The sequence below is a fragment of the Heloderma suspectum genome, chromosome 1, assembly GCF_057233095.1.
Source record: "Heloderma suspectum isolate Gila_16-S chromosome 1, 16-S_ref, whole genome shotgun sequence".
In the NCBI taxonomy this organism is placed as follows: domain Eukaryota; kingdom Metazoa; phylum Chordata; class Lepidosauria; order Squamata; family Helodermatidae; genus Heloderma; species Heloderma suspectum.
In genome coordinates, this window is record NC_139458.1 from 431,577,025 (window position 1) to 431,600,038 (window position 23,014).

The 23,014-nt window shown below is 48.1% G+C and overlaps 1 long non-coding RNA gene across 1 annotated transcript; it reads left to right on the forward strand.

Moving 5' to 3' along the window:
- Positions 1 to 1,645: 1,645 nt before the first annotated feature.
- On the forward strand, positions 1,646 to 22,701 carry LOC146360307 (uncharacterized). Its single transcript, XR_014787501.1, has 3 exons — positions 1,646 to 1,745; positions 16,809 to 16,935; positions 22,144 to 22,701. It is a non-coding gene; the product is annotated as an uncharacterized LOC146360307 (long non-coding RNA).
- Positions 22,702 to 23,014: the final 313 nt, after the last annotated feature.

Below are 23,014 nucleotides of genomic sequence, written 5' to 3' on the forward strand. Positions count from 1 at the left end.
AAGTGGGCTGAGCGCCTCCTCTCAGCACCTGCAACCTCTTGCTTGTCCCTATGCCGGTGCCTCATGTCCAGAAGCTCCAGTTGTACCTCCCTCTCCCTGCCAGGGTCACTGTCACTCTCAGGAATGTGAGCAGGGAAGGACTCTCCCTCCAGCTGTGCCTCTGAAGAGAGAGTGGGTTCCTCTCCCATGGTTTCTATCTCTTCCTCACGATCAGAACTGCTTTGGGGCTCTATGGGCTCCGGTCCAACCCTGACAATTTCTGCAAATTTAGCTGAAGATGTGAAAAACTGTGCAGAGTGTAAGGAGGCAGGTGGTTTCTGCTGGGAATTCAAATACACAATTTGTTCCAAGAAAACTGGAAAATGTGGTGAAGAAACATTTTGCTGTAAGAGGTGAGGCAAAGCCTGCAAATGCTGACATTCTGGAGTAATCAGAAATGATATCAAGTCCTTCACACTGGAATGAAACCAGCAGGCATAGGGCAACTCAGCCTTGCTTGCTGTTTAACCAGTTGATGTCTTAGAAGTGCTTCCAAAATACTTCCCTTTGTCTCGGATTCAGAAGGGGAAGTGTATATCTCTGCCTATCCATCCATTACACAATTGCCAGGCAAGCAAGAATTCTCATATATGTCTGAGAGTAGGGGTGGACGAAAGTCACTTACCTGTCATTGAAGCTTGTTCACGGTGGGGGGGAGGCATTTCGCTGCTCCCCCCGTGAAGTTCAGGCCGGGGGGGGAGTCTTCCCGCCTCGCCCCGGCCGAAATTCAGGCCGGGGGGAGGCTTCCCGCCTCGCCCCGGCTGAAATTCAGGCTGGGGAGGAGGCTTCCCACCTCACCCGGCCACGAACTCGAAACTTTTTTTTTTTAAAAAAAACCCCCGTGATAGGCTACATGACGATTAACATAGCCTATCACGGCTAGATCTGCAAAGTCAGCCATGATAGGCTACGTGACGATTTACGTAGCCTATCACGGCTGACTTTGCAAATCTAGCCGTGATAGGCTACGTTAATCGTCACGTAGCCTATCACGGGGGCGTTTTTTTTTCTTTTATTGCAATGGCGGCGGCGGCAGCCGGTCGAAAGACCGGCTGCCGCTCCTGCCCCGCACGAACACCCGCCGAACCGCCAGCCGGACCAGCCGCCGGGAGGGACATTCCGCAAAGGTAAGTCCCGTCCCGGGGGGGGTGCGGGGTGCGGGGGGGTGCGGAGGATTTCTCCCCGAAACTTGTTCGGGGGCCGAACATGTTGGTGCTCGGCCCCCCGAAGTTTCGGGGAGAAATTCTCCGCCATCCCTATCTGAGAGTCCAGGGTCTGTGTATGGCACCTTTTGCATCCTTTGTAGTACACAAATATAGAACAGTTCAGGCTCAGTGCAGAACTAATTTGGAAAACACAGTAGCAGGTCTTAGCATGGCTAGAGAGACTCTCAAGTAAGAATGAGAAATGATGGATGTGCTGGATGGGAGGCAAGTAAGTTCTCTGTTTCCTTGATGTTTTTGCCCAAAGAAGGGGTGGTTTGCTGGGGAAATATGAGACCCAACCTATTTCTCCTGCAGCAATAGCAATTATAAAACAGTAGATCTTCTTTCCCATTTGTCTAGTTGATTTTGAGATTATGTGTACTTGGCTAGGGTTGCTAACTGACCAGGAGCAGGAACTGCAAAGAGAACAGCCTGCTCTTGTGCCTTCAAGAGCAATATGATCTGCAGGAATCACTGAGTGAAGCTTTTCACATCACCTAGGTAAATATTGCCATCTGCTAAATCTCTGTATAAGAAACAGTTATTGAAGGGAGAACTATTGGAGCTGGTTTAAAGCAGGTGACCCTAAGATTTGTGGGAGCTGGAGCTGGGGTTAGGAATGGCTGGTTTTGCAAGAAGGCTGTGGTTTTCTATTTCTTCTTCAACAATCAAAGTATCCTTAGACCTTTAGCCGAAGGACAAACTTTATCAGATTAGGTTGAAGATGATGGCAGGAAAGAGCATGAAGTAGATGGTCCTTTGATTTCATAATTTTGCATTGTGATTGGGTCCAATTTCAACAGGGAAGATTGAGGAACAGACAATTGGGCAGCTATTATTAAGGTCTGGGAATGAATTTATATTGTAAACAGCTCACTTGGTAAGTGTGGAATTATTTTGTGAATTTAGACCCAACCATGTACATTCCAGCTTAGGTGTTTTTGAAATGTTGAAAATAAAAATACAAAATATTGGGAAGTTAACAAAGAGTGGTTTGTCATCCCACATTGTGAGCTACCTGGTTAACAAGAATTTAAGAGCATCCCATGAAGCTGATTGGTGGGAGATTCAGGATAGTTAAAAGGAAGTACTTTTTTCACAGAGCACGTAGTTAAACTATGGAATTCACCACCACAAGATGTAGTGAAGGTCACCACTTTGGATGGCTTTAAAAGGGGATTGGACAAATTCATGGAGGATAAAGCTATCAATTGCTCCTAGAACTGATGGCTATGTGCTACCTCTAGTATCAGAGGCAGTATGTCTATGTACACCAGTTGCTAGGGAACATGGGCGGGGGTGGTGGTGGTGTTGCACTCATATCCTGCTTGGGGATTTCCTGTGGGCAGCTGGTTGGCCGCTGTGTGAACAGAATGCTGGACTAGATGGACCTTGGTCTGATCAGCATGGCCCTTTTTATGTTCTCACCTTGTTGGATCAGGCCACAATGGCCAGTCAGATGCCTTCGGAAACACACTGGCAGGACATGAAACCTATTTAAGAAATAGTCAGTGGCCTTCCAGACTCCAGGGCAAGGCTGGCCCAGCAAGAGAGGGTTAGTTAGGAGGCTCAGGCTCCACCAACTGAATTCTTCCTCCATTCTCCACTTTCCTTCCTGCCAGATGTACCCCTTGCATTCTCAAACTTCCCATTCTTAGTGGAAGAGGTTGCCCTGCATGAGAGGTATTCACCACTGTAAGGACTAGAAATTTGCATTTTTACAAAGTAAGATGAAATTCTTAGGAAGATAGATTCTGTGCCCAGTAGCACCCCCCCCTCTACACACACACACACACACACACACACACACCCCTTTTCACAGATTTGCATCATATGCTAGGAATGGATGAATCTCTCAATTTTGGTTTTGCTCAATGTGAAGGTTTGAGACCTACAGAGGCAAGGAAAAGAAAAATGTTAGGCCTAGAGGTAGGGATGTCAGAGAATTCCACCACAGATCTCGGGGAGGCCGAATGCCAATGCATTTGGCCCCCCGAAATCGGTGGTGGAATGGCCTGCACCCCCGGGATGAGACTTACCTGGGGCGGATCTTCCAGGTGGTGGCGGCTCCGGCAGCGGCTCCGGCAGTGGTTTGGCGGTGGTTCGGCGGTGGTTCGGCGGCAGTTCGGCTGAGACGGCTGCAGCAGCCGGTCTTCTGACCGGCTGCTGCTGCCGCCGCTGCCATTTCCAGTTTAAAAAAAAAGAAAAGACGTGATAGGCTATGTAAAGATTTACGTAGCCTATTAAGGCTAGGTTTTTTTTAAAAAAAAAACAACGTGAGAGGCTACATAAATGTTTACGTAGCCTATCACGGCTGACTTAAAAAAACCCAAAAAACTGCGCGTACGCAAATGGTGGCGGCTACGGCCGCTGCCATTTGCGTTCTTTATTTTGGCACGTCTTAGTCTACATCAAGATTTACGTAGACTAAGACGGCGAAAATAAGGGGAACACAAATAGTGTAGCGTCCGCTACGCTATTTGCATTCCCCTTATTTTCGCCGTCTTAGTCTACGTAAATCTTGATGTAGACTAAGACGTGCCAAAATAAAGAACGCAAATGGCGGCAGCCGTGGCCGCCACCATTTACGTACACGCATTTTTTTTTTTAAGTCAGCCGTGATAGCCTACGTAAACATTTATGTAGCCTATCACGGCTGACTGCAGGGGTCCCTGCTAGCCAGTGGCCGGATGACCGGCTGCTGGCGGAGCTGGCCAGTGGCTCCACAGAATCCCTGCAGAGTGGAGCCAGCTGGCCAGGATTCCAGGGGGAGGGACAGAACACCTCCCCCCCACCATCGACATAATCTGCAAACAGGTGTCTTTAGTACATCCCTACCTAGAGGACTGGATTTTTTTGTTAGAAGGGGTATCCCTGAGAGGAGTAGTTTCATTTCCCCAGTTAAGTTTCATTTTCATTTCCCCAGTTAAGTTTTCTTTCTTCAAGTTTGGTTTTGGGGGAGGAGGGTATAAAAAGAGAGAGTCAGAAAGACCAGAACAGTATGAGCAGAGTCAAGAAGAGCAGGGCCCAAAGAGAGAGCAGGAACAAGCAGGCGAGAAAAGTATAAGGACAGCTAGTTTAAAGGAATTTGCATTTTGCAACTTTTATCTTCTCTTAATGCCTTTTGTAACACTCATCTCTATTGTGTAAATATCTTTAGTTGTTATTGGCTTGCTTTAATTTACCTGTAAACTGTTGTGGTTAAACCCTATGTCTAGAATGTCAGTCACCCCACATCTACAGCCTAAACCCCATGCTATTGGGAAGGGGAAGGTAAAAGAAGGAAGGTGTGACTCTTAAGGAGGCAAGAGATCCTTAAGGAGTTGCTTAGGGGGTCCAGGTCCTAAGGCGAACCCTGACACTTAGTTTCTCATTTTTCCACTTTTAAATTGATCCAATCATATAGCTGCATCAATTTGAGACTTTTTTTAAAAAAAGTGCTAACATGAAAATGTGCATGCATTTTCTTGTGCATTTCTCCTAATTGACTCACTTTTGAATTCAATTTTGCCTAAGATTCAAGTTTTTTTGAAAGCACTTTTCCGTAACATAATGGTGGTTTGTACTTTTTTTTTAACTAACGAATGCATTGTTCTGGGCATGTGCCTCTAATATATGCATTTTTGTTCAGAGGGCTGCACCATAAAATTCTGGGAAGTGCAAATTCCAAAAAGATAACAGCGTACCACTTCACATACTGATTTAGGATGTGCACATTTGAGAATTTCTTCTCAAAATGTGAATGCAACTGAATTTCCTCCAACCCTAGAATATACAGACAGCCTCGTGTGGCGCAGAGTGGGAGGCAGCAGTATTGCAACCGAAACTCTCCCCACGACCTGAGTTCGATCCCAGCAGAAGCCGGGTCTCGGGTAGCTGGCTCAGGTCGCCTCAGCCCTCCATCCTTCCGAGGTCAGTAAAATGAGTACCCAGCTTGCTGGGGGAAAGGTAGTCATGACTGGGAAAGGCAATGGCAAACCACCCCACTACGGTCTGCTATGAAAACACCAGCGTAAGCAGCATCTCTCTAGGGGTCAGTAATGACCCAGTGCTTGCACAGGAGGAACCTTTCCTTTTCCTAGCATATACAAAGTTCTATTCCCTGGACTCTCATGGCCCATATGCAGCATATGAACTACTATTTGTCATTTTTTAGTATTACAGCACATGGATCCATGTTCTGCCTTCCACGAGAAGACCTTCTTCCTTTCATGGAAGGTCCCTTCATGTGTTTTGGGGATTCCCTCCAGCAGACACCACAGCTCACCAAATTCAGCAGGGTCTCCTGACTCTCTCTCTGTGTAGCATTTTCAGGACGCTGCAGGGGCTGCCAAGGGAAGGAGGGATGAGGAAGTCACCTTCCATCAGTGTAGGGACGTCAGAGAAATCCGCCACAGATCTCAGTGAGGCCGAATGCCAGTGCATTCGCCCCCCCAAAATCCATGGCGGAACGAAGCCCCCCCACCCCCCGCCCCATGAAAGACGCGCGAAATGGGACACTTACCTGGTGCCGTTTGCGCTGCTCTGTGAATCGCGGCCGCCATTCCCTTCATCACTATAGCCGTGATAGGCTACGTAAATACTAACGTAGCCTATCACGGCTAACGCAGGGATGCCATTTGTGTCCCTGTGGAAGCCGTGATAGGCTGTGTAAGTATTTACGTAGCCTATCATGGCAAAAAAAAAAGGGAACGCAAATGGCGGCAGCTACGGCTGCCGCCATTTGCATTCTCCCCCTCTTTTTTTTGCCATAATAGGCTAGGTAAATATTTACATAACCTATCATGGTAAAAAAAAAAAGGGGAACACAAATGGTGGCCGCAATAGCCGCCATTTGCATTCGCTGTTTTTTGTGGGTTTTTTGCCGTGATAGGCTATGTAAATATTAATATTTACATAGCATATCACGGCAAAATACAGGGATGCAAATGGTGGCGGCTACAGCAGCCGCCATTTTCATCCCTGCAGGCTGCCCAGCGGCCAGATGTCTGGCTGCGGGCGGCCCCAGCTGGCGGCTCTGTGGAATCTCCACAGAGCGGAGCCGGCCGGAGAGAATTTCGGAGGGACGGACGGCGCACCTCCCCCCCACCGCGAATGTCACCCTTCGTAAAGGTAAGTGACTTTCGTACATCCCTACATCAGTGCAGGTGATCCAACATAAGTCTGGATCTGACCCATTGTCACCATTCATGCTAGGACAGTTTGTCAACTACCTTTTATTCTGAGGTCAATGCATATTTTCCTTCATAGGTTCTACTCTGCCCCAAGGCAGGGGGGGGGATCTATTTTCTTTCTACAGTAACATCACTCTGTGAAATCTAGGGATGTCAAAGAATTTCGCCAAGAATCTCGGGGAGGCCGAATGCCAGTGCATTCAGCCCCCCGAAATTGGTGGTGAAATGGTCTGCCCCCCCGCCCCCCCCGGGACGGGACTTACCTTATGCGAATGTCCCTGGCAGTGGCGGCGGCGGCGGCTCCGGAGGCGGTTCGGCTGCGGTGCGATGGCGGCGGAGGCAGCGGCCGGTCTTCCGACCGGCTGCCGCCGCTGCCATTTCCAAGTAAAAAAAACAAAACAAAAAATGTGATAGGCTACATAAAGATTTACGTAGCCTATCACAGCTAGATTTTTAAAAAACACTGTGATAGGCTACGTAAATGTTTACGTAGCCTATCACGGCTGAGTGGAAAAAAAAAACCTTGCGTACACAAATGGCGGCACCCATGGGCGCCGCCGTTTGCGTACGCGCGGTTTTTTTTTCTTCACTCAGCCGTGATAGACTATGTAAACATTTATGTAGCTTATCACGGCTGACTGCAGGAATGCAAACGGCAGCGGCTACGGCCGCCGCCATTTGCGTCCCGGCCAGCTGGGATTCGCGGCGGGAGGGAAGGGGCGCCTCCCTCTGGCAAGAATTTCATGGGGGAGGGACGGGGCGCCTCCCCCCCAGCCAGAATTTTTTGGGGGAGGGACAGGGTGCTTCTTCCCCCAGCCAGAATTTCGGGGGGAGGGACAGAGTGCCTCCTCCCCACCGCGAATCAACTTTCGGGTTCAGGTAAGGGACTTTCGTACATCCCTAGTGAAATCTGCACATTTGGAAAAAGCCCCCTCCTTCATGTGAAATCACAATTGCAACAATGAACACATTGTTTGGTCTCTCAAGGACATCAGCATCTCTCATCACCCATCAAGAGATTAGCGCCTGTCTTAGAATAATGTCCATTATGTCTTAATAAACTCATGGTGCTTTGCTGAGGTATGTGTGTGTACTGTCATGGATATAGCTATGAAAAATTGAACACCTCTCTCTCTTCTTGCATTGCCATTTCCCAAAGCCTAGCTCCCTCCCTTCCTCCCTTCTCCCCTCTGAAGGTGTTTAGCAACCACATGTTATTTTGGGAAGAGTGCCCTGGCCACATATCTTGCACTGATGCTGCAATGTGGAGGCACTTACCTTTATTCTTCTGGGGTCATTCACAGAGCTTCTGATAGCAGCAACTACCCCCGCCCCCCAGTGATACACACACACATACACACACACACACACACACACACACAAACGCTACAGGACAGGGTCTCTGGACTCTTGAAAATATGTGGAAATACTGCGGTGGGAATCAGAAAATGCAAAATTCTTCAAACTGGATGTCTGGGGAACAGAACAGCAGATAGACTCAGCATGGGTAAGCAGAATATTATCTATACCAGAAAGAAAATTTCTTCAAACCATATAATATGGGGATGGTTTTAAATTGGCTATAAAGGCTTAGGAAAGAGATGACAGGGCCATCACGATAGTTTGCTGTCACAGTGAAAAAAAGGCAAAATTGTCATTAGGTGCCAAATATCATTCCACTGTACAAGGCAGACTTTTGCCATATGGGACATGAGGGCCCTACCATCCTGTGTCTCACCTTCATCTTTCCAGTAACACATAGTTTATCGCAACATGTGATTTGACATCATATGTTGTCCAAGGGGGTCAGACTGCTTTTGCTAGGAGAAGAATCTGGGGATACAAGGAGGGGAAATGCTGGATGTGGGATTCACCCCCAGGAGGAACCTTGAAAGGGATCTCTGTGAAGCCAGAAACCTCAGTGAGGGAGGATCCCAGGGACAAACATTGCCACCAATGCTATGTTCCAAGGAGGTCATTCTGCCCCCCCCCCTACTCTGATTTGGAACAAGAGACTCCCAATCCTCAACAGAGCCAATTTGTGAAGAATCAACCACAGTCCCTTTATGTGCTGACAGGTTTCCCAGAAGAGGTGGAGGTAAAAAGCCTGACCTGTCTCCTGCCTTTTAAACCAGCTGCCCCCAACCTGGTGCCCTTCAGATGCTTTGGACTTCAACTCCCATCAGCCCCAGCCAGCATGACCAATGGTGGTTTCAACTGGCTCCACAGCTTTGATACTTTTCTGTGCCTGTGTCCAGTCTGTTTTCCACTGCCTCAGTTTGGAACTGTCCATGGAACCCCCTACTTCCCTGAACTCTCAGTTTGCTTTCCCATTTCAACCTGAGAACTCTGCCTGGAAGGGAATACAACATCACAGAGTGATTTTCCCTGCCCACTTCCTCCAACAGCCAGTGAAAAAAATGCACAGCATAATGATGTTATAAGATGTGAAGGTCTGAGGCCTACAGAGGCAAAGGGAAAAAAGGTCAGGCTTAGAGGCCTGGTGGTGGTGGTGGTGGTGGTGGTTGTGAGAGAGTATCCCCGAGAGGAGTAGTTTCATTTCCTTGGTTAATTTTCAGTTTCATTTCCCCATTTAAGTTTCATTTCCTCAGGTTTGAAGTAGTATTTTCATTTTTGAGGGAGGAGGGTATAAAAAGAGAGTGAGAGAGCCTGAAGAGAGAGTTGGGGAGACCAGAGCCTGAAGAGAGAGCAGGAAGAAGCAGCCTGGAAAAGTTTAGGTACAGCTAGGGTAAAAGAACCTGCATTTTGCAATTTTTATTTTATCTTCATGCCTTTTGTATCACTAAGCTAGGGATGGCGGAGAATTTCTCCCTGAAACTTTGGGGGGCCGAGCGCCAACGTGTTTGGCCCCCCGAACAAGTTTCGGGGAGAAATCCTCCACCCCCCCCGCCCCCCGCCCCCCCCGGGACAGGACTTACCTTCCCTGAATGTCCCTCCCGGCGGCGGGTCCGGCTGGCGGTTTGTCTGGTGTTTGAGCGGGGCGGGAGCGGCAGCCGGTCTTTCGACCGGCTGCCGCCCCCGCCATTGCAATGAAAGAAAAAAAAACAAAACCGTCCCCTGATAGGCTACGTGACGATTCACGTAGCCTATCACGGCTAGATTTGCAAAGTCAGCCGTGATAGGCTACGTGAATCGTCACGTAGCCTATCACGGGTGACTTTAAAAAAAAAAAAAAAAAGTGTGTACGGATAATGGCGGCCCCCATAGGGAGCCGCCATTCCCCTTCCTTATTTGGTCGCTGTAGTCTACATCAATGTTTACGTAGACTACGGCGAAAATAAGGGCAACGCTATTTGCGTTGCCCTTATTTTCGCCGTAGTCTACGTAAACATTGACGTAGACTACAGCAACTAAATAAGGAACGCGAATGGCGGCTCCCTATGGGGGCCGCCATTCGCGTACGCGCTTTTTTTTTTTTTAAGTCACCTGTGATAGGCTACGTGACGATTCACGTAGCCTATCATGGCTGACTTTCCAGATCTAGCCGTGATAGGCTACGTGAATCGTCACGTAGCCTATCAGGGGACTTTTTTTGTTTTTTTTTTTACTTTCGTGTTCACGGCCGGGCGAGGCGGGAAGCCTCCTCCCCGGCCTGAATTTCAGCCGGGCGAGGCGGGAAGCCTCCCCCCCGGCCTGAATTTAGGCCGGGCGAGGCGGGAAGCCTCCCCCCCCGGCCTGAACTTCTCAGGGGGAGCAGCAAAGCGCTCCCCCCCACTGCGAACAAGCTGCGAGAAAAGGTAAGTGACTTTCGTCCACCCCTACACTCAGCTTGATTGTGTAAATACCTTTAGTTCTGCTTTGCTTATTTTACATTTACCAGTAGATGGTTGGGTTAATCACACCATATCTACAGCCTAAACCTTACGTTATTAGGAAGGAGAAGTTCAAGAGAAGGAAGGTGGGACTCTTAAGGAGGCAAGAGATCTTAAAGGTGTTGCTCAGGGGATCCAGGCCACAAGGGTGGAACCCTGACACATGCATTGCTATGTTGACTGTTACAGTGTGTTCCTGCGCATAGACTCAGAGCAGAACTGCACATCATAAGAGACACAGAGCTATTACAAGAGACACAGGGCAATTACAAGTGACACAACCATTTAAAAACCATCTTTCTCTAAGTTTTAGCTGCTCAGTTATTTATTTCTTTTCAATTTTCTTGACATATTTTCTCTGCCAATGCTATATAGGTCAGATAATTGACAACAACCAAAATGATTTTGTCCAAAAAGCTATTAAAAGTACTGGAGCCACAGCTAATTGATGTATCAACTATCCATGGCTATTGTTCATTCTCATTTTCTGTGTATCTTTAGCTTGCTTCCATATATCTATTGCTGCTTCAGTGCAAATTGGACTGGGCTCAATAGCTGTCTCCTCACTTACTGTGCATTCTTTTTTTTAGGGATGTATGAATCCCTTACCTGGCTCCACAGTGGGAGATCCGTGGGGGGGAGGCACTCTGTCCCTCCCCCCAGAATCCTCCCTGGCTGGCCCCACTCCACGGCGGCTCTGCTGAGCCGCCGGCCAGGGCCGTCCACAGCTGGAGTTCCGGCTGCGGCTGGGCTGCTGCGGCCACAAATGGCAGCCATCGTAGCGGCCCCCATTTGCGTCCTGCCAGGCTGCTGTGATAGGCTACGTAAGTATTTACATAGCCTATCATGGCAAAGAGCAGCTGCTATGCCGTTTGCGCCTCTGCTCTTTCCATGATAAGCTATGTAAGTATTTACGTAGCCTATCAGGGTTAAGGCAGCCACACAAATGGCGTAGTGGCCACCATTTGCGTGGCTGCCTTTACCGTGATAGGCTACGTAAATACTTACATAGCCTATCACGGAAAGAGCAGCGGCGCAAACAGCGTAGCGGCTGCTGTTTGCGTCCCTGCTCTTTGCCGTGATAGGCATAGGCTATGTAAATACTTACGTAGCCTATCATGGCAGCCTGGCAGGATGCAAATGGCGGCCGCTACGATGGCCACCATTTGCGGCTGCAGCAGCCGGCTGAGAGACCAGCCGCCACCGCCAGAGCCGCCGCCGGAGCTGCCACCGCCAGAACATCCGCCCCAGGTAAGCTTCGTCCCGGGGGATTCCGCAGGGGGGCGGGGGGCAGGAGGCCATTCCACCATGGGTTTCACTGGCATTCGGCCTCACTGAAATCCGTGGTGGAATTCTCTGCCATCTCTACTTTTTAAATTATTATTTCCATAATCTCATTACACCACAGATATAAAGCTGAAGCAGCTGGAAAAGCCAGAATTATCCAACAAAAGAGAGCAGTATAAGGAATAATAACAAGGAAAGGAGTTACTAACACATCCAAGTCATCTTCGGGAATTCTTCATGCCATGTTGAATGAATGCACAAGGAACAGAACACTCCATTCCTGCTCGTCCTCCCACATTTCTGTCACCCTGTACACATAGAGGATGATGGTATGAACAGGAGAGCCCCCTGTATCTATGGAGGCTCTACACACAACCCAGGACCCTTGAACATCAGGGTGAGGGTCTTGGATTGCGTGTAGACCCTCCATGAATACAGGAGGCACTCCTGTTCAGACCATTGCCCTCAATACTTACGGGGTAATGGATGTAGGGATGGTGGAGAATTTCTCCACGAATCTCGGGGAGGCCGAATGCCAATGCATTCAGCCCCCTGAAATTGTTGGTGAATTCTCTGCCCCCCGCCCCCCCCAGGATGGGACTTACCTCCCTCGAATGTCCCTCTCGGCGGCGGATCCCGGCGGGAGTTCGTCAGCTGTTCGTCGGGGGCAGGGGCGGCGGCCGGTCTTCCGACCGGCTGCTGCCGCCACCATTACAAAATAAAGTAAAAAAACAAAACAAAACACCCGAGATAGGCTACATAATGATTTACGTAGCCTATCACGGCTAGATTTCCAAAGTCAGCTGTGATAGGCTATGTAAATCGTTACGTAGCCTATCACGGGTGGTTTTTCTCCCACTTTTTTATTTCACGGCTGGGGAGACAGGGCGCTTCTCCCCGGCCTGAATTTCGGCCGGGCGAGGCGGGGCGCCTCCCCCCCCAGCCTGAACTTCGGGGGGAGAACCGAAGCACCTCCTCCTCACCGCGAAGCAAACTGCGGGACCAGGTAAGTGCCTTTCATACATCCCTAAATGGATGTGACAACAGATGGGGTGGGGCTCGATGGCTGCTCTCCTCACATGTTCAATCAACATGGGATAAAGAATGCCTGAATAGGGCAACACTTGAACCACCCAGAGAGCTTCAGCTGTTGGGTGTTATAGACATGTAATAAACAAATAAACAACTAAAATATGCACTTGTTATCACTTCAGAATCACTTAAAAATTGGCTTGGGGTTCTAGTTCTCCAAGAAGTGACATTAATGAGTGATGAGGAAGTTCTCCATGAAAGCTCAGGAGGAAAAGAGAAGCCCACCCATCTCATCTGCTTATCCACCACCTCCCCATTTTAAGAAAATACAATTAACTTGCAGTGTGTGTGTGTGTGTGTGTCCGTGTGTGTGTGTGTGTGTGTGTGTGTGTGTGAGAGAGAGAGAGAGAGAGCATGAACAAGAGTGAATGTACAAGGGGGTGGGGCATCTTGCTAGAGACATCATGGACAGGTATCTTAGAATAATCAGACAGTTTCAGGAAGTGTTGAAAAGCACCTAGTCCAATGCCCTCAGTATTACAGAAGGTCCAGACCTAAGACATCCCCAGCAGATGGCTGTTCAGCCTCTGCTTGAAGACATCCAGAGAGGGAAAGCCCACCGCCTCTAAAGAAATTGGTTCCATTGTTGAACTGCTCTGACATCAATAAGTTACTCCTAATATTGACCCAAAAGTTATTGTGCTTAAAGATAAGTCTATGGAACCGTTCTGAAGGAAGCAGTGCAGTCTAAAAGCAAGCCTTCTTTACGTTCAGCAGAAAAGATAGACTGGAACAGCAAAAGGTGACTTTTTTTTGCCATGGAAGATTTCAATGGTGGGGGCTTTTTATTAAACTTTGCAGTACATCTTCAGAGCTGCCCTACAAAAAGAAAAGGCTATGACAACCACTTTTTCATGGCTAATGATCACTGTATTTTTATAGCTGACGAAGTACTACCTTGAATGTACTCTTCGCCTCAGTTCATTTTAGATGGCTTAGCTCTGGGCCATAATGGCAAATTGGAAACAAAAAACAGAGATCGCAACAGAAGCCTTAACTTCAATACAACCATATTTCCAACCCAGTGATCCCTAAACATATTCTTAGGTTGATATACTCCATGTGTCTGGCACACGATGTCTTCTTGAGAAGTCATGCACCAAGAGTTTCTGCCACCACACTCCTTGCATCAGGAACTTGAATACACAGGGCTTCTGGATGAATCGGTCATAAGCCCTGTAAATGTGTAGGCATTCAGCCTTTCAGATGACACAGAATCTAGTCAGCTGCCTCAGTCTCCCTCTTTTGCTGTTCAACTAGTTAATTCCAGAAGGCACGTCAAGCAAACCCTCACTGTGACCACCTTCCACCTGGAAACCTACGACCTCACTGTGGGAGGCTGTGTGGATCCAGAATTGCCCTTCACAGCCACTTGTGCAGACCCACTGCTAAGACTCTACCCCTGGAAGACAATCTTACTCGGTCACGAGTGATCGCCATGATGATGAGTTAATTCCACCAAACGTTAATCATGCAGATGGGCATATTTTGCATTGCTGTGTCTTCATGGGTGCTCTTGACTTCTCCAGGAAAGGCTAGGGATGTACGAAAGTCACTTACTGTTTCACAGATCTGCTTCATGGTGGGGGGGAGGCACTCCGTCCCTCCCCCTGGAATCCTCAACGGGGGGGAGGCGCTCTGTTCCTCCCCCCTGGAATCCTCGACTGTCCGGCTGTGCTCCACGGCGGCTCCGCGGAGCAGCTGGCCAGGCCCAGGCCAGAGCTGTCTGCAGCAGGATTTCCAGCCGTGGAGGGCTCTCGGTAAAAAAAAAAAAAAGTGTACGCAAATGGCGGTGGCTACGGCTGCCACCATTTGCGTTCCTTATTTTTGGCCGTCTTAGCCTACGTAAATATTTACGTAGACTATTATGGCGAAAATAAAGGGAAACGCAAATAGTGCCCACTACGCTATTTGCGTTCCAATTTATTTTCGCCGTAATAGTAGGGATGGGGGAGAATTTCTCCCTGAAACTTCGGGGGGCCGAGTGCCAACGTATTCGATCCTCCGAAGGTTGTTCTACGGAGAAAATAGCGTTGCCCTTATTTTCGCTGTAGTCTACGTAAATCTTTACGTAGACTACAGTGACCAAATAAGGAACGTGAATGGTGGCACCCTATGGGGGCCGTCATTTGCGTACGCGCTTTTTTTTTTTTTCAAAGTCACCCGTGATAGGCTACGTGACAATTAACGTAGCCTATCACGGCTGACTTTGCAGATCTAGCCGTGATAGGCTACGTTAATCGTTACGTAGCCTATCACAGGGGCGTTTGTTTTGTTTTGTTTTTTCTTTTGAAGTTCACGGCCGGGGAGACGGGGCGCTTCTCCCCGGCCTGAATTTCGGCCGGGTGAGGCGGGAAGCCTCCCCCCCGGCCTGAATTTTGGCTGGGCGAGGCGGGAAGCCTCCCCCCCCAGCCTGAACTTTGGGGGGAGCAGCGAAGCGCCTCCCCCCACTGCGAAGCAAGCTGCGAGACCAGGTAAGAGACTTTCGTACACTCCTACGTAATAGTCTACGTAAATATTTACACAGACTAAGATGGCAAAAACTAAGGAACACAAATGGCAGCGACCATAGCCGCCGCCATTTGCGTATGCGCTTTTTTTTTTTTTTAGCCTGCCGTGATAGGCTATGTAAATACTTACGTAGCAAAAGGCGTCCCTGCGTTAGCCGTGATAGGCTAAGTATGTATTTACGTAGCCTATCACGGCATGAATGGCCACTGCAGGGCGGCCACCATTCGCAAGTTGGTGCCGACGGGAGCAGGTAAGTGCTCCATTTTGCTCTATTTTCGTGGACTGGGGGCTTCATGCCGCCTGACATTCGTGGGTTGGGGGAGGCGGGGGCTTTGTTCCATGATAGATTTCGGGGGGCCGAATGCACTTGCATTCGGCCTCACTGAGATCTGTCGTGGAATTCTCTGACATCCCTAGGAAAGGCAGATATTCAAAATTCAATTCAGACATACATTCTCGAACTACAGAATTAGATCAGTGAAATTCAGCTGGAACTCAGAGTTTGAGGTCATGTAGAACCAGGATGGTCAACTTCGTCCACAGGCTGCAACACTGGCATGTTTAATTGTCTCATCAAAGCCCTACATAGTCAAATGTTTATATGGCTCATGGCAGCCCTACATAATATTAATCAAAGAATACAGAGGAATATAGGGCTATTTCATGCAGTCTCTAGAGAGCCTCGGGAGCTGTTTAGGCTCCAAACATTCCCAGTCTGTGCTATTCTTAATGTATCCCAAAGGGCAACAACACTCATTACCGCCACTGAAGACCTACGTGTCCCAAACTGATTGGCCTCCTCCTCTTCTCCCGTTTCCAACACCGGCTTCCCCTCCTCCTCCTCCTAACTCCTCCTCCTTTTGGTACAAGGTCTTATCTTGAGGCTTTCTGCCTGCACAGTGAGCCAGGAACATAAAAGATAGGGCTTCCGAGTAGATATATCCCAGAGTCCTATACACCATTGTCCCTTCAGCCTTTCCCTGGCAGGGAACCTTCACAGTACTGCATTGTGGTAGCCCCTTCATTGCACCTGTAGCTAAATTTCCAATCAACATTCAGCTATGAAGATCCTTTACCTTCTATTTGCTGTTCTTGGATGCTGTCTCTTAGCCAGTCCAGGTAAGGTGTAGGGATGAGTATCGCTGCAGCCAGCACCACCACCAAACACCATGAGAAATTTTGTGAAATGCAATGAAACTGCATTCGATTCTCTTCCAATTCATCAGAGGTTTTGTGAAGTAGAAACCCCTAATTAATTTCAAATTAATGAGATTGGAATATGAATTCCTGGATGTGCTCAAATAGAAGAAGGTGAAACTGGCAGCAGAGCTGCTGTGAGAAGAAACGTGCTAAGGAGATTCACAGAGCATCACATTACAATTATATTATTACTTTACTGCAAACTGTACTTTGCAGTAAATGAAGTATTTTGAGCTGTGTATGGAGACTGAGTTTACAAGTCTCCATTTGCAGTTAAAATACTGAATGTGCACCATTTGAATGTTCTGTGACAAATGTGGAGTGCTCTTTCCATCCCCCAGTAGATAAATGAGTAGGGAAAAATTGACATGTCTGCTCTCTTTTTATCCCCATATTCCCAATCAACATTGACTTTCTTTCTTTCTTTCTTTCTTTCTTTCTTTCTTTCTTTCTTTTGTTCTTTGTAGGTTTAGCTGGAGATGTGAAAAACAGTGCAGAGTGTAAGAAGGCAGGTGGTTTCTGCCGGGAGTACAAATGCACGATTGCTTCCAGGAAAATTGGAAAATGTGGTGAACAAACCATGTGCTGTAAGAGGTGAGGCAAACCCCACAAATGCTAACATTCTGAATTACTCAAAAGTATTTTGACTTTTTGTATTTTCAGTCCCTTTGCACTGAAATGAAACCATTGCTTCCTGTTTAACCAGTTGAAGTTTTGGAAGTGCTTCCAAAATACACCCCTCTGTCTTAAATTCATATGGGGAAGTATATCTCCCTTCCCATCCATCCATCCATCCATCCATCCATCCATCCATCACAGAATTGCAAGACAAGCAAGAATTCTCATATATCTATGAGAATTCGGAATCTGCGTATGGGACTGTTTTCCCTCTCTGTACACAAATATACAATAGTTAAGGATTTCTTCTAGGGATGGGGGAGAATTTCTCCCCGAAACTTCGGGGGGCCGAGTGCCAACGTATTCGGCCCCCCAAAGTAGTTTCGGGGAGAAATTCTCCACCCCCCGCCCCCCCCGGGATGGGACTTACCTTTCCCGAATGTCACTCCCAGTGGCAGGTTGCAGCAGCAGTTCGGCAGGGCTTCGACAGGGGCAGGGGCAGCAGCCGGTCTTTTGACCGGCTGCCGTCGCCACCATTCCAAGAAAAGTAAAAAAAAAAACATGCCCCTGTGATAGGCTACGTGACAATTAACATAGCCTATCATGGCTAGATTTGCAAAGTCAGCCATGATAGGCTACGTAAATCGTCACGTAGCCTATCACGGGTGACTTAAAAAAAAAAAGCGCGTACGGCTAATGGCGGCCCCCATAGGGAGCCGCCATTCGCGTTCCTTATTTGGTTGCTGTAGTCTACGTAAAGATTACGTAGACAACGGCGAAAATAAGGGCAACACTATTTGCATTGCCCTTATTTTCACCGTAGTCTACATAAAGATTTATGTAGACTACAGCGACCAAATAAGGAACGCGAATGGCGGCTCCCTATGGGGGCCGCCATTTGCGTACGCGCTTTTTTTTTTTAAGTCACCCGTGATAGGCTACGTGATGATTAACGTAGCCTATCATGGCTGACTTTGCAGATCTAGCCGTGATAGGCTACGTAAATCGTCACGTAGCCTTAGGGGTGAACGAAAGTCACTTACCTTTTCTCGCAGCTTTTTCGCGGTTGGGGGGGAGCGCTTCGCTGCTCCCCCCGCGAAGTTCAGGCCGGGGGGGGAGGCTTCCCGCCTCGCCCAGCCGAAATTCGGGCTGGGGGGGGAGGCTTCCCGCCTTGCCCGGCCGAAATTCAGGCCGGGGAGGAGGCTTCCCGCCTCGCCCGGCCGCGAACACGAAAGTAAAAAAAAAAAAAAAAAAAAGTCCCCTGATAGGCTACGTGACGATTCACGTAGCCTATCACGGCTAGATCTGGAAAGTCAGCCGTGATAGGCTACGTGAATCGTCACGTAGCCTATCACGGGTGACTTTAAAAAAAAAAAAAGCGCGTACGCGAATGGCGGCCCCCATAGGGAGCCGCCATTCGCGTTCCTTATTTAGTCGCTGTAGTCTACGTCAATGTTTACGTAGACTACGGTGAAAATAAGGGCAACGCAAATAGCGTTGCCCTTATTTTCGCCGTAGTCTATGTAAACATTGACGTAGACTACAGCGACCAAATAAGGAAGGGGAATGGCGGCTCCCTATGGGGGCCGCCATTATCCGTACACACTTTTTTTTTTTTTTAAAGTCACCCGTGATAGGCTACGTGACGATTCACGTAGCCTATCACGGCTGACTTTGCAAATCTTGCCGTGATAGGCTACGTGAATCGTCACGTAGCCTATCAGGGGACTTTTTTTTTTTTCTTTCATTGCAATGGCGGGGGTGGCAGCCAGTCGAAAGACCGGCTGCCGCTCCCGCCCCGCTCGAACACCGGACGAACCGCCAGCCGGACCCGCCGCCGGGAGGGACATTCAGGGAAGGTAAGTCCCGTCCCGGGGGGGGCGGGGGGCGGGGGGGGCAGAGGATTTCTCCCTGAAACTTGTTCGGGGGGCCGAACACGTTGGCGCTCGGCCCCCCGAAGTTTCGGGGAGAAATTCTCCGCCATCCCTACGTAGCCTATCACGGGGGCGTTGGTTTTTTTTTTAACTTTTAATTTCACGGCCGGGCGAGGCGAGGCGCCTCCTCCCCGGCCTGAATTTTGGCCGGGTGAGGCGGAAAGCCTCCCCCCCCGGCCTGAATTTCGGCCAGGTGAGGAGGGAAGCCTCCCCCCCCGGCCTGAACTTCGGGGGGAGCAGCGAAGCGCCTCCCCCCCACCGCGAAGCAAGCTGCAAGACCAGGTAAGTGACTTACATGCACCCCTAATTTCTTCGCACAGAGCAACCTTGGGAAACACAGCGGCACTTGTTACCATGGTCAGAGAGACTCTCAAAGAAGAGTAAGAAATGGAGTAACAAGAATTTAAGATATCTTGTTGGATCAGAACAACATTGGCCATCAGATGCCTTTAGGTACATACTGGCAGGGCACAAAAGCAGTGGCCTTTCCCATTTAAGGGCAAAGTTGGCCCAACAACAGGGGGCCAGGCAGGAGGCTCATTCCCCCTCTCTCTCTTCTTCTTCCTTTCCCAATCCCATGCATTTATTTATTTGGTTGGCTGGTTGTTGTTTGATGGATTAGCCGCCCATCTGGCCATCTACCTGGCCACTCTAGGCAGCATACAATACAAATAACAGCACAAAATACAAAAGATTTACATAATCAACTGAAAAAAAAAAACAACTTTGCTCTAAAAAACCCTAACCCACCCCAAATGCCCACCTGAACCCACCTCCCTTGTGGACTGTGGGAATGCTGTGGGAATGCTATACTGCGACTTCAGCAAAGCTTTCAACAAAGTGCCGCATGATAACCTGATGAGCAAACCAGCTCAAAGTGGGCTAGATGAAACAATGAACAGGTGGATCCACAGTTGGCTACAGAATTGGACTCCAAGAGTGCTTATCAATGGGATCTTCTCAAACTGGGGAGAGGTAATGAGCGGGGTACTGCAGGGCTCAGTCCTAGGCCCAGTGCTCTTCAACTTTTGTATTAAATACTTGGATGAGTTGCAGGAAATGCTGATCAAATTTGTAGATGACACAAAATTAGGTGGGATAGCTAATACCTTGGAAGACAGAAACAAAATTCAAAGTGATCTTGATAGACTGGGGCACTGGGCAGAAAATAACAGAATGACATTTAATAGGGATAAATGCCAAGTTCTGCACCTAGGAAAAAGAAACCAAATGCACAGTTACAAGATGCAAGATACTTGGCTCAACAACACTACAAGTGAGAAGGGTCTTGGAATTGTTGTCGATCACAAGCTGAATAGGAGCCAACAATGTGATGTGGCTGCAAAAAAGGCCAATGCTCTTTTGGGCTGCATTAATAGAAGCATAGCTTCCAAATCCCAGGAAGTACTAGTTCCCCTGTACTCAGCACTGGTTAGACCTCATCTGCAGTACTGTGTCCATTTCTGGGCACTGCACTTTAAGAAGGATGCAGACTAGCTAGAGAGGGTTCAGAGGAGGGCAACAAAGATGATCAGGGGACTGGAAACAAAGCCCTATAAAGAGAGATGGAAAAAACTGGGCATGTTTAGCCTTGAGAAGAGAAGACTGAAGGGAGATATGATAGCGCTCTTCAAGTCCTTGAAAGGTTGTCACAGAGAGGAAGGCCAGGATCTCTTTTCGATCATCCCAGAATGCAGGACACGGAAGAATGGCCTCAAGTTACAGCAAGCCAGATTCTGGCTGAACATCAGGACAAACATCCCAACTGTGAGAGCAATACGACAATGGAACCAATTACATAGGGAGGTGGTGGGCTCTCTCACACTGGAGGCTTTCAAGACGAGGTTGGACAGCCATCTGTCAGGGATGCTTTGACTTGGATTCCTTCATTGAGCAAGGGGTTGGACTGGATGGTCTTATAGGCCCCTTCCAACCCTACTATTTTATGATTCTATGAATAGCTAGGTTTTCAAAGCCCGGTGGAAGCTTATCAAAGATGGGGCCTGGCCGAGGTCACTAGGGAGGGAATTTCACAGAGTGGGGGCCACCACAGAGAAGGCCCTCTCCCTTGTCCCCACCAGTCTAGCTGTCCTGGCTGATGGGACAGAGAGAAGGCCTTCTGAGGCCGATCTCGTTGAGCGGCATCCCTGTTGTTGCTGGAGTGCGCTCCTTAAGATAGACTGGGCCAGAACCATATAGGGTTTTAAAGGTCAATGCCTAGAAAACAACCAGTAACCAGTGCAACTCCTTCAGCACTGGAGTGTTGTGATCTCACTGGCGGCTGCCTTTAATCAGGCGAGCCACCATGTACCGCACCAGTTGCAACTTCCAAACTGTATTCAAGGGTAACCCCACATAGACCGCATTACAATAGTACTTCCTTCCATATGTACCCCGTACACCTCCAGGTTGCCCATTCTCTGGGGAAGAGGTTGCCCTATGTGAGAGGATTCACCATCATAAGGACTAGAAATTTGAATTTTTATTGGGGATGTCTATTGCCAGGAAATCTGACCCTTTGGGGGGCTGACAGATGCCTGGTTTGCTGCCGACTCTGGACATTGTTCCTGAAATCTGGGGTTTTTTTTTCCAGGGGAAGGGGGTGGGTTTTATTTTTTTGTATTCTTGCCTTAAAAAGTAATTTGTACAAATTGTGGCCCAGATTTGTGTGATTTATGGACATTGTGGTTGTGATTTGTGCAAATTGCATTATTTTTTAAAAAAATGGAAATCTGGGAGCAGGCCTCACTCAATACAGATCATATCAGGCCACCTTGAGGGGAAGCAAGCCAAAGTCTGGTGGGGATGAGCTCATTAAAGCTCAGCAAGCTTTACCCTCTGCCCCCTGCCCCCAGATGGGTTCCTCTGACATCCTTATTTTTAAGAAAGAAATATGACATTCTCAAGAAAGTAGATTCTGTGCCCAATAGTGCCCCCCCCCTGCACACACACACGCCTTTCCACAGGTTTGTAGCATATGCTAGGAATGGATGAATCTCTCAATTTTGTTTTTGCCCAGTTTCTCATTTTTCCACTCTTACGTTGATTCCATCTTGTTTCTTCACCAGTTTGTGCCAAAAGAAGAAATGAACAAAGAAGTCAGCATGACAATGTGTCTGCATTTCTCCTCATTAACAATTTTTGCACTCAGTTTTGCTGAGTCTGGATCCAACCCATTGTCAGCACTCATGATAGGTTAGTTTCTCCATGACCTTCTATTCTGATGTCAATCTTGTATTTCCCTTCATAGGTACAATGCCATCAGCAGGAAAAAATGAAAATCTGTTTTCTTTCTATGGTGACATTACTCTGCGAAATCTGCACATTAATGCCCATGCTTCATGTGCAATCATGTATGTATGGGTGAACACATCGTTTGGCCTCTAAAGAACATCAACATCTTTCAGCATCTATCAAGAGATTAGCTCCTTTCCTGTAATAATGTATGTTTTATGTCTTAATTCTGCTTGGTGATTGGCAGAATTATGTGTAGTACTGTCATGGACATAGCTATGAAAATAAAACATCTCTGCTTTATTTTTTGCATTGCCTTTCCCCGAAGTCTACCTCCCTCCCTCTCAAGGTATGACAAATTGACAATCACATGTTGTTTTAGAAAGAGAGGCCACCTAAATGTACCAAGGCTGCATATTTTGCACTGATGTTGCATGTGATGGATCTTTGCACACATCTACAATGGTGTGTGACCAGAGAGACTATGTGCCTGCTTCTTGGTCATTCCCACAGCTTGTGATTGCAGCATCCCCCCCCCCACACACACACAACAGGACAGAGTCCCCAAACAATTAAAAAAATAAATGAAAATTCTGCAGTGGGAATCAGAAAATGCAAAATTCTTCAAACTGCATGTCTGGGCAACAGAACAGCAGATAGACTCAGTATGGGTAAGCAGACTATTATGTATACCAGAAAGAAAATTTCTTCAAACCTTATAATATGGGGATGGTTTTAAATTGGCTATAATAGCTTAGGAAAGAGATGACAGGGCCATCACGATAGTTTGCTGTCACAGTGAAAAAAAGGCAAATTTGTCATTAGGTGCCAAATATCATTCCACTTCCACAGGGAAAGTGGAAGGCAAAAGGAAGAGGGGGCGACCA